This window comes from Lasioglossum baleicum, chromosome 2 (genome assembly GCF_051020765.1).
Source record: "Lasioglossum baleicum chromosome 2, iyLasBale1, whole genome shotgun sequence".
Lineage (NCBI taxonomy): Eukaryota > Metazoa > Arthropoda > Insecta > Hymenoptera > Halictidae > Lasioglossum > Lasioglossum baleicum.
This window is the reverse complement of record NC_134930.1, coordinates 3,021,818-3,037,260: the sequence shown is the minus strand read 5'-3', so window position 1 is coordinate 3,037,260 and position 15,443 is coordinate 3,021,818.

The window sequence follows — 15,443 nt, the reverse complement described above, 5'->3', positions numbered from 1 at the left end:
AATTGGCACAGAAACTCCGATTCGGCAAGCACGGTCACGATTTATTCGACTTATGTCAGATTCGACGATTCTACGTTTCAGAAGTGTATTTCTGTGCGGGACCGCTGTTCCACGTGATAGCTCAGTGCATTTGCATGCGAATATGCGAAATTGGCACAGAAACTCCGATTCGGCAAGCACGGTCACGATTTATTCGACTTATGTCAGATTCGACGATTCTTCGTTTCAGAAGTGTATTTCTGTGCGGGACCGCTGTTCCACGTGATAGCTCAGTTCAATTGCATGCAAATATGCGAAATTGGCACAGAAACACCGATTCAACAAGCACGGACACGATTGATTCAAGTTTATGTCAGATTCGACGATTCGTCGCTTCACAAGTGAATTTCAGTGCGGAATCGCTGTTTCGCGTGCTAGATCAGTGCATTTGCATGCAAACATACGAAATTGACACAGAAACTCCGATTCGGCAAGCACGATCACGATTTATTCAATATTACATCAGATTCTACGATTCTTCGTTTCACAGGTCTATTTCTGTGCGGGAATGGCTGTTCCGCGTGATAGCTCAGTGCATTTGCAAGCGAATATGCGAAATTAGCACAGAAACTCCGATTCGGCAAGCACGGACACGATTTATTCAATATTACATCAGATTCTACGATTCTCCGTTTCACAAGTCTATTTCTGTGCGGGATCGCTGTTTCGCGTGCTAGATCAGTTCATTTGCATGCAAATATGCGAAATTGGCACAGAAACACCGATTCAACAAGCACGGACACGATTGATTCAAGTTTATGTCAGATTCGACGATTCGTCGTTTCACAAGTGAATTTCTGTGCGGGATCGCTCTTTCGCGTGCTAAATCAGTTCATTTGCTTGCAAATATGCGAAATTGGCACGGAAACTCCGATTCGGCAAGCACGATCACGATTTATTCAATATTACATCAGATTCTACGATTCTTCGTTTCAGAAGTGTATTTCAGTGCGGTATCGTTGTTTCGCGTGCTAGATCAGTTCATTTGCATGCAGATATGCGAAATTGGCACAGAAACTCCGATTCGGCAAGCACGGTCACGATTTATTCGACTTATGTCAGATTCGACGGTTCTTCGTCTCAGAAGTGTATTTCAGGGCGGAATCGCTGTTTCGCGTGCTAGAACAGTTCATTTGCATGCAAATATGCGAAATTGGCACAGAAACACCGATTCAACAAGCACGGACACGATTGATTCAAGTTTATGTCAGATTCGACGATTCGTCGTTTCACAAGTGAATTTCAGTGCGGAATCGCTGTTTCGCGTGCTAAATCAGTGCATTTGCATGCAAATATACGAAATTGACACAGAAACTCCGATTCGGCAAGCACGATCACGATTTATTCAATATTACATCAGATTCTACGATTCTTCGTTTCACAGGTCTATTTCTGTGCGGGAATGGCTGTTCCGCGTGATAGCTCAGTGCATTTGCAAGCGAATATGCGAAATTAGCATAGAAACTCCGATTCGGCATGCACGGACACGATTTATTCAATATTACATCAGATTCTACGATTCATCGTTTCACAAGTCTATTTCTGTGCGGGATCGCTCTTTCGCGTGCTAAATCAGTTCATTTGCTTGCAAATATGCGAAATTGGCACTGAAACTCCGATTCGGCAAGCACGGACACGATTTATTCAATATTACATCAGATTCTACGATTCGCCGTTTCACAAGTCTATTTCTGTGCGGGATCGCTGTTTCGCGTGCTAGATCAGTTCAATTGCATGCAAATATGCGAAATTGGCACAGAAACACCGATTCAACAAGCACGGACACGATAGATTCAAGTTTATGTCAGATTCGACGATTCGTCGCTTCACAAATGAATTTCAGTGCGGTATCTCTGTTTCGCGTGCTAGATCAGTTCATTTGCATGCAGATATGCGAAATTGGCACAGAAACTCCGATTCGGCAAGCACGATCACGATTTATTCAATATTACATCAGATTCTACGATTCTTCGTTTCACAGGTCTATTTCTGTGCGGGAATGGCTGTTCCGCGTGATAGCTCAGTGCATTTGCAAGCGAATATGCGAAATTAGCATAGAAACTCCGATTCGGCATGCACGGACACGATTTATTCAATATTACATCAGATTCTACGATTCATCGTTTCACAAGTCTATTTCTGTGCGGGATCGCTCTTTCGCGTGCTAAATCAGTTCATTTGCTTGCAAATATGCGAAATTGGCACTGAAACTCCGATTCGGCAAGCACGGACACGATAGATTCAAGTTTATGTCAGATTCGACGATTCGTCGCTTCACAAATGAATTTCAGTGCGGTATCTCTGTTTCGCGTGCTAGATCAGTTCATTTGCATGCAGATATGCGAAATTGGCACAGAAACTCCGATTCGGCAAGCACGATCACGATTTATTCAATATTACATCAGATTCTACGATTCTTCGTTTCACAGGTCTATTTCTGTGCGGGAATGGCTGTTCCGCGTGATAGCTCAGTGCATTTGCAAGCGAATATGCGAAATTAGCATAGAAACTCCGATTCGGCATGCACGGACACGATTTATTCAATATTACATCAGATTCTACGATTCATCGTTTCACAACTCTATTTCTGTGCGGGATCGCTCTTTCGCGTGCTAAATCAGTTCATTTGCTTGCAAATATTCGAAATTGGCACTGAAACTCCGATTCGGCAAGCACGGACACGATTTATTCAATATTACATCAGATTCTACGATTCGCCGTTTCACAAGTCTATTTCTGTGCGGGATCGCTGTTTCGCGTGCTAGATCAGTTCAATTGCATGCAAATATGCGAAATTGGCACAGAAACACCGATTTAACAAGCACGGACACGATAGATTCAAGTTTATGTCAGATTCGACGATTCGTCGCTCCACAAATGAATTTCAGTGCGGTATCTCTGTTTCGCGTGCTAGATCAGTTCATTTGCATGCAGATATGCGAAATTGGCACAGAAACTCCGATTCGGCAAGCACGATCACGATTTATTCAATATTACATCAGATTCTACGATTCTTCGTTTCACAGGTCTATTTCTGTGCGGAATGGCTGTTCCGCGTGATAGCTCAGTGCATTTTCAAGCGAATATGCGAAATTAGCACAGAAACTCCGATTCGGCAAGCACGGACACGATTTATTCAATATTACATCAGATTCTACGATTCTCCGTTTCACAAGTCTATTTCTGTGCGGGATCGCTGTTTCGCGTGCTAGATCAGTTCAATTGCATGCAAATATGCGAAATTGGCACAGAAACACCGATTCAACAAGCACGGACACGATAGATTCAAGTTTATGTCAGATTCGACGATTCGTCGCTTCACAAATGAATTTCAGTGCGGTATCTCTGTTTCGCGTGCTAGATCAGTTCAATTGCATGCAAATATGCGAAATTGGCACAGAAACACCGATTCAACAAGCACGGACACGATTGATTCAAGTTTATGTCAGATTCGACGATTCGTCGCTTCACAAGTGAATTTCAGTGCGGAATCGCTGTTTCGCGTGCTAGATCAGTGCATTTGCATGCAAATATACGAAATTGACATAGAAACTCCGATTCGGCAAGCACGGACACGATTTATTCAATATTACATCAGATTCTACGATTCTTCGTTTCAGAAGTGTATTTCAGTGCGGTATCGTCGTTTCGCGTGCTAGATCAGTTCATTTGCATGCAGATATGCGAAATTTTCACAGAAACTCCGATTCGGCAAGCACGGTCACGATTTATTCGACTTATGTCAGATTCGACGATTCTTCGTTTCAGAAGTGTATTTCTGTGCGGGACCGCTGTTCCACGTGATAGCTCAGTTCAATTGCATGCAAATATGCGAAATTGGCACAGAAACACCGATTCAACAAGCACGGACACGATTGATTCAAGTTTATGTCAGATTCGACGATTCGTCGCTTCACAAGTGAATTTCAGTGCGGAATCGCTGTTTCGCGTGCTAGATCAGTGCATTTGCATGCAAACATACGAAATTGACACAGAAACTCCGATTCGGCAAGCACGATCACGATTTATTCAATATTACATCAGATTCTACGATTCTTCGTTTCACAGGTCTATTTCTGTGCGGGAATGGCTGTTCCGCGTGATAGCTCAGTGCATTTGCAAGCGAATATGCGAAATTAGCACAGAAACTCCGATTCGGCAAGCACGGACACGATTTATTCAATATTACATCAGATTCTACGATTCTCCGTTTCACAAGTCTATTTCTGTGCGGGATCGCTGTTTCGCGTGCTAGATCAGTTCATTTGCATGCAAATATGCGAAATTGGCACAGAAACACCGATTCAACAAGCACGGACACGATTGATTCAAGTTTATGTCAGATTCGACGATTCGTCGTTTCACAAGTGAATTTCAGTGCGGAATCGCTGTTTCGCGTGCTAGATCAGTGCATTTGCATGCAAATATACGAAATTGACACAGAAACTCCGATTCGGCAAGCACGATCACGATTTATTCAATATTACATCAGATTCTACGATTCTCCGTTTCACAAGTCTATTTCTGTGCGGGATCGCTGTTCCGCGTGCTAGATCAGTTCAATTGCATGCAAATATGCGAAATTGGCACAGAAACACTGATTCAACAAGCACGGACACGATTGATTCAAGTTTATGTCAGATTCGACGATTCGTCGCTTCACAAGTGAATTTCAGTGCGGAATCGCTGTTTCGCGTGCTAGATCAGTGCATTTGCATGCAAATATACGAAATTGTCACAGAAACTCCGATTCGGCAAGCACGATCACGATTTATTCAATATTACATCAGATTCTACGATTCTTCGTTTCAGAAGTGTATTTCAGTGCGGTATCGTTGTTTCGCGTGCTAGATCAGTTCATTTGCATGCAGATATGCGAAATTGGCACAGAAACTCCGATTCGGCAAGCACGGTCACGATTTATTCAATATTACATCAGATTCTACGATTCTCCGTTTCACAAGTCTATTTCTGTGCGGGATCGCTGTTCCGCGTGCTAGATCAGTTCAATTGCATGCAAATATGCGAAATTGGCACAGAAACTCCGATTCGGCAAGCACGATCACGATTTATTCAATATTACATCAGATTCTACGATTCTTCGTTTCAGAAGTGTATTTCAGTGCGGTATCGTTGTTTCGCGTGCTAGATCAGTTCATTTGCATGCAGATATGCGAAATTGGCACAGAAACTCCGATTCGGCAAGCACGGTCACGATTTATTCGACTTATGTCAGATTCGACGATTCTACGTTTCAGAAGTGTATTTCTGTGCGGGACCGCTGTTCCACGTGATAGCTCAGTGCATTTGCATGCGAATATGCGAAATTGGCACAGAAACTCCGATTCGGCAAGCACGGTCACGATTTATTCGACTTATGTCAGATTCGACGATTCTTCGTTTCAGAAGTGTATTTCTGTGCGGGACCGCTGTTCCACGTGATAGCTCAGTTCAATTGCATGCAAATATGCGAAATTGGCACAGAAACACCGATTCAACAAGCACGGACACGATTGATTCAAGTTTATGTCAGATTCGACGATTCGTCGCTTCACAAGTGAATTTCAGTGCGGAATCGCTGTTTCGCGTGCTAGATCAGTGCATTTGCATGCAAACATACGAAATTGACACAGAAACTCCGATTCGGCAAGCACGATCACGATTTATTCAATATTACATCAGATTCTACGATTCTTCGTTTCACAGGTCTATTTCTGTGCGGGAATGGCTGTTCCGCGTGATAGCTCAGTGCATTTGCAAGCGAATATGCGAAATTAGCACAGAAACTCCGATTCGGCAAGCACGGACACGATTTATTCAATATTACATCAGATTCTACGATTCTCCGTTTCACAAGTCTATTTCTGTGCGGGATCGCTGTTTCGCGTGCTAGATCAGTTCATTTGCATGCAAATATGCGAAATTGGCACAGAAACACCGATTCAACAAGCACGGACACGATTGATTCAAGTTTATGTCAGATTCGACGATTCGTCGTTTCACAAGTGAATTTCAGTGCGGAATCGCTGTTTCGCGTGCTAGATCAGTGCATTTGCATGCAAATATACGAAATTGACACAGAAACTCCGATTCGGCAAGCACGATCACGATTTATTCAATATTACATCAGATTCTACGATTCTCCGTTTCACAAGTCTATTTCTGTGCGGGATCGCTGTTCCGCGTGCTAGATCAGTTCAATTGCATGCAAATATGCGAAATTGGCACAGAAACACTGATTCAACAAGCACGGACACGATTGATTCAAGTTTATGTCAGATTCGACGATTCGTCGCTTCACAAGTGAATTTCAGTGCGGAATCGCTGTTTCGCGTGCTAGATCAGTGCATTTGCATGCAGATATGCGAAATTGGCACAGAAACTCCGATTCGGCAAGCACGGTCACGATTTATTCGACTTATGTCAGATTCGACGATTCTACGTTTCAGAAGTGTATTTCTGTGCGGGACCGCTGTTCCACGTGATAGCTCAGTGCATTTGCATGCGAATATGCGAAATTGGCACAGAAACTCCGATTCGGCAAGCACGATCACGATTTATTCGACCTTATGTCAGATTCGACGGTTCTTCGTCTCAGAAGTGTATTTCAGGGCGGAATCGCTGTTTCGCGTGCTAGAACAGTTCATTTGCATGCAAATATGCGAAATTGGCACAGAAACACCGATTAAACAAGCACGGACACGATTGATTCAAGTTTATGTCAGATTCGACGATTCGTCGTTTCACAAGTGAATTTCAGTGCGGAATCGCTGTTTCGCGTGCTAAATCAGTGCATTTGCATGCAAATATACGAAATTGACACAGAAACTCCGATTCGGCAAGCACGATCACGATTTATTCAATATTACATCAGATTCTACGATTCTTCGTTTCACAGGTCTATTTCTGTGCGGGATGGCTGTTCCGCGTGATAGCTCAGTGCATTTGCAAGCGAATCTGCGAAAATAGCATAGAAACTCCGATTCGGCATGCACGGACACGATTGATTCAAGTTTATGTCAGATTCTACGATTCGTCGTTTCAGAAGTGTATTTCAGTGCGGTATCGCTGTTTCGCGTGCTAGATCAGTGCATTTGCATGCAAATATAAGAAATTGAAACAGAAACTCCGATTCGGCAAGCACGGACACGATTTATTCAATATTACATCAGATTCTACGATTCTTCGTTTCACAAGTGTATTTCAGTGCGGTATCGTTGTTTCGCGTGCTAGATCAGTTCATTTGCATGCAGATATGCGAAATTGACACAGAAACTCCGATTCGGCAAGCACGGTCACGATTTATTCGACTTATGTCAGATTCGACGATTCTTCGTTTCAGAAGTGTATTTCTGTGCGGGACCGCTGTTCCACGTGATAGCTCAGTGCATTTGCATGCGAATATGCGAAATTGACACAGAAACTCCGATTCGCCAAGCACGATCACGATTTATTCGACCTTATGTCAGATTCGACGGTTCTTCGTTTCAGAAGTGTATTTCAGGGCGGAATCGCTGTTTCGCGAGCTAGATCAGTTCATTTGCATGCAAATATGCGAAATTGGCACAGAAACACCGATTCAACAAGCACGGACACGATTGATTCAAGTTTATGTCAGATTCGACGATTCGTCGTTTCACAAGTGAATTTCAGTGCGGAATCGCTGTTTCGCGTGCTAGATCAGTGCATTTGCATGCAAATATACGAAATTGACACAGAAACTCCGATTCGGCAAGCACGATCACGATTTATTCAATATTACATCAGATTCTACGATTCTTCGTTTCACAGGTCTATTTCTGTGCGGGATGGCTGTCCGCGTGATAACTCAGTGCATTTGCAAGCGAATATGCGAAATTAGCACAGAAACTCCGATTCGGCAAGCACGGACACGATTTATTCAATATTACATCAGATTCTACGATTCTCCGTTTCACAAGTCTATTTCTGTGCGGGATCGTTGTTTCGCGTGCTAGATCAGTTCATTTGCATGCAAATATACGAAATTGGCACAGAAACACCGATTCAACAAGCACGGACACGATTGATTCAAGTTTATGTCAGATTCGACGATTCGTCGTTTCACAAGTGAATTTCAGTGCGGAATCGCTGTTTCGCGTGCTAGATCAGTGCATTTGCATGCAGATATGCGAAATTGGCACAGAAACTCCGATTCGGCAAGCACGGTCACGATTTATTCGACTTATGTCAGATTCGACGATTCTACGTTTCAGAAGTGTATTTCTGTGCGGGACCGCTGTTCCACGTGATAGCTCAGTGCATTTGCATGCGAATATGCGAAATTGGCACAGAAACTCCGATTCGGCAAGCACGATCACGATTTATTCGACCTTATGTCAGATTCGACGGTTCTTCGTCTCAGAAGTGTATTTCAGGGCGGAATCGCTGTTTCGCGTGCTAGAACAGTTCATTTGCATGCAAATATGCGAAATTGGCACAGAAACACCGATTAAACAAGCACGAACACGATTGATTCAAGTTTATGTCAGATTCGATGATTCGTCGCTTCACAAGTGAATTTCAGTGCGGAATCGCTGTTTCGCGTGCTAGATCAGTGCATTTGCATGCAAATATACGAAATTGGCACGGAAACTCCGATTCGGCAAGCACGGACACGATTTATTCAATATTACATCAGATTCTACGATTCTCCGTTTCACAAGTCTATTTCAGTGCGGTATCGTTGTTTCGCGTGCTAGATCAGTTCATTTGCATGCAGATATGCGAAATTGACACAGAAACTCCGATTCGGCAAGCACGGTCACGATTTATTCGACTTACGTCAGATTCGACGATTCTTCGATTCAGAAGTGTATTTCTGTGCGGGACCGCTGTTCCACGTGATAGCTCAGTGCATTTGCATGCGAATATGCGAAATTGGCACAGAAACTCCGATTCGGCAAGCACGATCACGATTTATTCGACCTTATGTCAGATTCGACGGTTCTTCGTCTCAGAAGTGTATTTCAGGGCGGAATCGCTGTTTCGCGTGCTAGAACAGTTCATTTGCATGCAAATATGCGAAATTGGCACAGAAACACCGATTAAACAAGCACGGACACGATTGATTCAAGTTTATGTCAGATTCGACGATTCGTCGTTTCACAAGTGAATTTCAGTGCGGAATCGCTGTTTCGCGTGCTAAATCAGTGCATTTGCATGCAAATATACGAAATTGACACAGAAACTCCGATTCGGCAAGCACGATCACGATTTATTCAATATTACATCAGATTCTACGATTCTTCGTTTCACAGGTCTATTTCTGTGCGGGATGGCTGTTCCGCGTGATAGCTCAGTGCATTTGCAAGCGAATCTGCGAAAATAGCATAGAAACTCCGATTCGGCATGCACGGACACGATTTATTCAATATTACATCAGATTCTACGATTCTTCGTTTCACAGGTCTATTTCTGTGCGGGATGGCTGTTCCGCGTGATAGCTCAGTGCATTTGCAAGCGAATATGCGAAATTAGCACAGAAACTCCGATTCGGCAAGCACGGACACGATTTATTCAATATTACATCAGACTCTACCATTCTCCGTTTCACAAGTCTATTTCTGTGCGGGATCGTTGTTTCGCGTGCTAGATCAGTTCATTTGCATGCAAATATGCGAAATTGGCACAGAAACACCGATTCAACAAGCACGGACACGATTGATTCAAGTTTATGTCAGATTCTACGATTCGTCGTTTCAGAAGTGTATTTCAGTGCGGTATCGCTGTTTCGCGTGCTAGATCAGTGCATTTGCATGCAAATATACGAAATTGAAACAGAAACTCCGATTCGGCAAGCACGGACACGATTTATTCAATATTACATCAGATTCTACGATTCTTCGTTTCACAAGTGTATTTCAGTGCGGTATCGTTGTTTCGCGTGCTAGATCAGTTCATTTGCATGCAGATATGCTAAATTGACACAGAAACTCCGATTCGGCAAGCACGGTCACGATTTATTCGACTTATGTCAGATTCGACGATTCTTCGTTTCAGAAGTGTATTTCTGTGCGGGACCGCTGTTCCACGTGATAGTTCAGTGCATTTGCATGCGAATATGCGAAATTGGCACAGAAACTCCGATTCGGCAAGCACGGACACGATTTATTCAATATTACATCAGATTCTACGATTCTCCGTTTCACAAGTCTATTTCTGTGCGGGATCGTTGTTTCGCGTGCTAGATCAGTTCATTTGCATGCAAATATGCGAAATTGGCACAGAAACACCGATTCAACAAGCACGGACACGATTGATTCAAGTTTATGTCAGATTCGACGATTCGTCGTTTCACAAGTGAATTTCAGTGCGGAATCGCTGTTTCGCGTGCTAAATCAGTGCATTTGCATGCAAATATACGAAATTGACACAGAAACTCCGATTCGGCAAGCACGATCACGATTTATTCAATATTACATCAGATTCTACGATTCTTCGTTTCACAGGTCTATTTCTGTGCGGGATGGCTGTTCCGCGTGATAGCTCAGTGCATTTGCAAGCGAATCTGCGAAAATAGCATAGAAACTCCGATTCGGCATGCACGGACACGATTTATTCAATATTACATCAGATTCTACGATTCATCGTTTCACAAGTGAATTTCAGTGCGGAATCGCTGTTTCGCGTGCTAAATCAGTGCATTTGCATGCAAATATACGAAATTGACACAGAAACTCCGATTCGGCAAGCACGATCACGATTTATTCAATATTACATCAGATTCTACGATTCTTCGTTTCACAGGTCTATTTCTGTGCGGGATGGCTGTTCCGCGTGATAGCTCAGTGCATTTGCAAGCGAATCTGCGAAAATAGCATAGAAACTCCGATTCGGCATGCACGGACACGATTTATTCAATATTACATCAGATTCTACGATTCATCGTTTCACAAGTCTATTTCTGTGCGGGATCGCTCTTTCGCGTGCTAAATCAGTACATTTGCTTGCAAATATACGAAATTGATACAGAAACTCCGATTCGGCAAGCACGATCACGATTTATTCAATATTACATCAGATTCTACGATTCTTCGTTTCAGAAGTGTATTTCAGTGCGGTATCGCTGTTTCGCGTGCTAGATCAGTTCATTTGCATGCAAATATGCGAAATTGGCACAGAAACACCGATTCAACAAGCACGGACACGATTGATTCAAGTTTATGTCAGATTCGACGATTCGTCGTTTCACAAGTGAATTTCAGTGCGGAATCGCTGTTTCGCGTGCTAAATCAGTGCATTTGCATGCAAATATACGAAATTGACACAGAAACTCCGATTCGGCAAGCACGATCACGATTTATTCAATATTACATCAGATTCTACGATTCTTCGTTTCACAGGTCTATTTCTGTGCGGGATGGCTGTTCCGCGTGATAGCTCAGTGTATTTGCAAGCGAATATGCGAAATTAGCACAGAAACTCCGATTCGGCAAGCACGGACACGATTTATTCAATATTACATCAGACTCTACCATTCTCCGTTTCACAAGTCTATTTCTGTGCGGGATCGTTGTTTCGCGTGCTAGATCAGTTCATTTGCATGCAAATATGCGAAATTGGCACAGAAACACCGATTCAACAAGCACGGACACGATTGATTCAAGTTTATGTCAGATTCTACGATTCGTCGTTTCAGAAGTGTATTTCAGTGCGGTATCGCTGTTTCGCGTGCTAGATCAGTGCATTTGCATGCAAATATACGAAATTGAAACAGAAACTCCGATTCGGCAAGCACGGACACGATTTATTCAATATTACATCAGATTCTACGATTCTTCGTTTCACAAGTGTATTTCAGTGCGGTATCGTTGTTTCGCGTGCTGGATCAGTTCATTTGCATGCAGATATGCTAAATTGACACAGAAACTCCGATTCGGCAAGCACGGTCACGATTTATTCGACTTATGTCAGATTCGACGATTCTTCGTTTCAGAAGTGTATTTCTGTGCGGGACCGCTGTTCCACGTGATAGTTCAGTGCATTTGCATGCGAATATGCGAAATTGGCACAGAAACTCCGATTCGGCAAGCACGATCACGATTTATTCGACCTTATGTCAGATTCGACGGTTCTTCGTCTCAGAAGTGTATTTCAGGGCGGAATCGCTGTTTCGCGTGCTAGAACAGTTCATTTGCATGCAAATATGCGAAATTGGCACAGAAACACCGATTAAACAAGCACGAACACGATTGATTCAAGTTTATGTCAGATTCGATGATTCGTCGCTTCACAAGTGAATTTCAGTGCGGAATCGCTGTTTCGCGTGCTAGATCAGTGCATTTGCATGCAAATATACGAAATTGGCACGGAAACTCCGATTCGGCAAGCACGGACACGATTTATTCAATATTACATCAGATTCTACGATTCTCCGTTTCACAAGTCTATTTCAGTGCGGTATCGTTGTTTCGCGTGCTAGATCAGTTCATTTGCATGCAGATATGCGAAATTGACACAGAAACTCCGATTCGGCAAGCACGGTCACGATTTATTCGACTTACGTCAGATTCGACGATTCTTCGATTCAGAAGTGTATTTCTGTGCGGGACCGCTGTTCCACGTGATAGCTCAGTGCATTTGCATGCGAATATGCGAAATTGGCACAGAAACTCCGATTCGGCAAGCACGATCACGATTTATTCGACCTTATGTCAGATTCGACGGTTCTTCGTCTCAGAAGTGTATTTCAGGGCGGAATCGCTGTTTCGCGTGCTAGAACAGTTCATTTGCATGCAAATATGCGAAATTGGCACAGAAACACCGATTAAACAAGCACGGACACGATTGATTCAAGTTTATGTCAGATTCGACGATTCGTCGTTTCACAAGTGAATTTCAGTGCGGAATCGCTGTTTCGCGTGCTAAATCAGTGCATTTGCATGCAAATATACGAAATTGACACAGAAACTCCGATTCGGCAAGCACGATCACGATTTATTCAATATTACATCAGATTCTACGATTCTTCGTTTCACAGGTCTATTTCTGTGCGGGATGGCTGTTCCGCGTGATAGCTCAGTGCATTTGCAAGCGAATCTGCGAAAATAGCATAGAAACTCCGATTCGGCATGCACGGACACGATTTATTCAATATTACATCAGATTCTACGATTCTTCGTTTCACAGGTCTATTTCTGTGCGGGATGGCTGTTCCGCGTGATAGCTCAGTGCATTTGCAAGCGAATATGCGAAATTAGCACAGAAACTCCGATTCGGCAAGCACGGACACGATTTATTCAATATTACATCAGACTCTACCATTCTCCGTTTCACAAGTCTATTTCTGTGCGGGATCGTTGTTTCGCGTGCTAGATCAGTTCATTTGCATGCAAATATGCGAAATTGGCACAGAAACACCGATTCAACAAGCACGGACACGATTGATTCAAGTTTATGTCAGATTCTACGATTCGTCGTTTCAGAAGTGTATTTCAGTGCGGTATCGCTGTTTCGCGTGCTAGATCAGTGCATTTGCATGCAAATATACGAAATTGAAACAGAAACTCCGATTCGGCAAGCACGGACACGATTTATTCAATATTACATCAGATTCTACGATTCTTCGTTTCACAAGTGTATTTCAGTGCGGTATCGTTGTTTCGCGTGCTAGATCAGTTCATTTGCATGCAGATATGCTAAATTGACACAGAAACTCCGATTCGGCAAGCACGGTCACGATTTATTCGACTTATGTCAGATTCGACGATTCTTCGTTTCAGAAGTGTATTTCTGTGCGGGACCGCTGTTCCACGTGATAGTTCAGTGCATTTGCATGCGAATATGCGAAATTGGCACAGAAACTCCGATTCGGCAAGCACGGACACGATTTATTCAATATTACATCAGATTCTACGATTCTCCGTTTCACAAGTCTATTTCTGTGCGGGATCGTTGTTTCGCGTGCTAGATCAGTTCATTTGCATGCAAATATGCGAAATTGGCACAGAAACACCGATTCAACAAGCACGGACACGATTGATTCAAGTTTATGTCAGATTCGACGATTCGTCGTTTCACAAGTGAATTTCAGTGCGGAATCGCTGTTTCGCGTGCTAAATCAGTGCATTTGCATGCAAATATACGAAATTGACACAGAAACTCCGATTCGGCAAGCACGATCACGATTTATTCAATATTACATCAGATTCTACGATTCTTCGTTTCACAGGTCTATTTCTGTGCGGGATGGCTGTTCCGCGTGATAGCTCAGTGCATTTGCAAGCGAATCTGCGAAAATAGCATAGAAACTCCGATTCGGCATGCACGGACACGATTTATTCAATATTACATCAGATTCTACGATTCATCGTTTCACAAGTGAATTTCAGTGCGGAATCGCTGTTTCGCGTGCTAAATCAGTGCATTTGCATGCAAATATACGAAATTGACACAGAAACTCCGATTCGGCAAGCACGATCACGATTTATTCAATATTACATCAGATTCTACGATTCTTCGTTTCACAGGTCTATTTCTGTGCGGGATGGCTGTTCCGCGTGATAGCTCAGTGCATTTGCAAGCGAATCTGCGAAAATAGCATAGAAACTCCGATTCGGCATGCACGGACACGATTTATTCAATATTACATCAGATTCTACGATTCATCGTTTCACAAGTCTATTTCTGTGCGGGATCGCTCTTTCGCGTGCTAAATCAGTACATTTGCTTGCAAATATACGAAATTGATACAGAAACTCCGATTCGGCAAGCACGATCACGATTTATTCAATATTACATCAGATTCTACGATTCTTCGTTTCAGAAGTGTATTTCAGTGCGGTATCGCTGTTTCGCGTGCTAGATCAGTTCATTTGCATGCAAATATGCGAAATTGGCACAGAAACACCGATTCAACAAGCACGGACACGATTGATTCAAGTTTATGTCAGATTCGACGATTCGTCGTTTCACAAGTGAATTTCAGTGCGGAATCGCTGTTTCGCGTGCTAAATCAGTGCATTTGCATGCAAATATACGAAATTGACACAGAAACTCCGATTCGGCAAGCACGATCACGATTTATTCAATATTACATCAGATTCTACGATTCTTCGTTTCACAGGTCTATTTCTGTGCGGGATGGCTGTTCCGCGTGATAGCTCAGTGCATTTGCAAGCGAATATGCGAAATTAGCACAGAAACTCCGATTCGGCAAGCACGGACACGATTTATTCAATATTACATCAGACTCTACCATTCTCCGTTTCACAAGTCTATTTCTGTGCGGGATCGTTGTTTCGCGTGCTAGATCAGTTCATTTGCATGCAAATATGCGAAATTGGCACAGAAACACCGATTCAACAAGCACGGACACGATTGATTCAAGTTTATGTCAGATTCTACGATTCGTCGTTTCAGAAGTGTATTTCAGTGCGGTATCG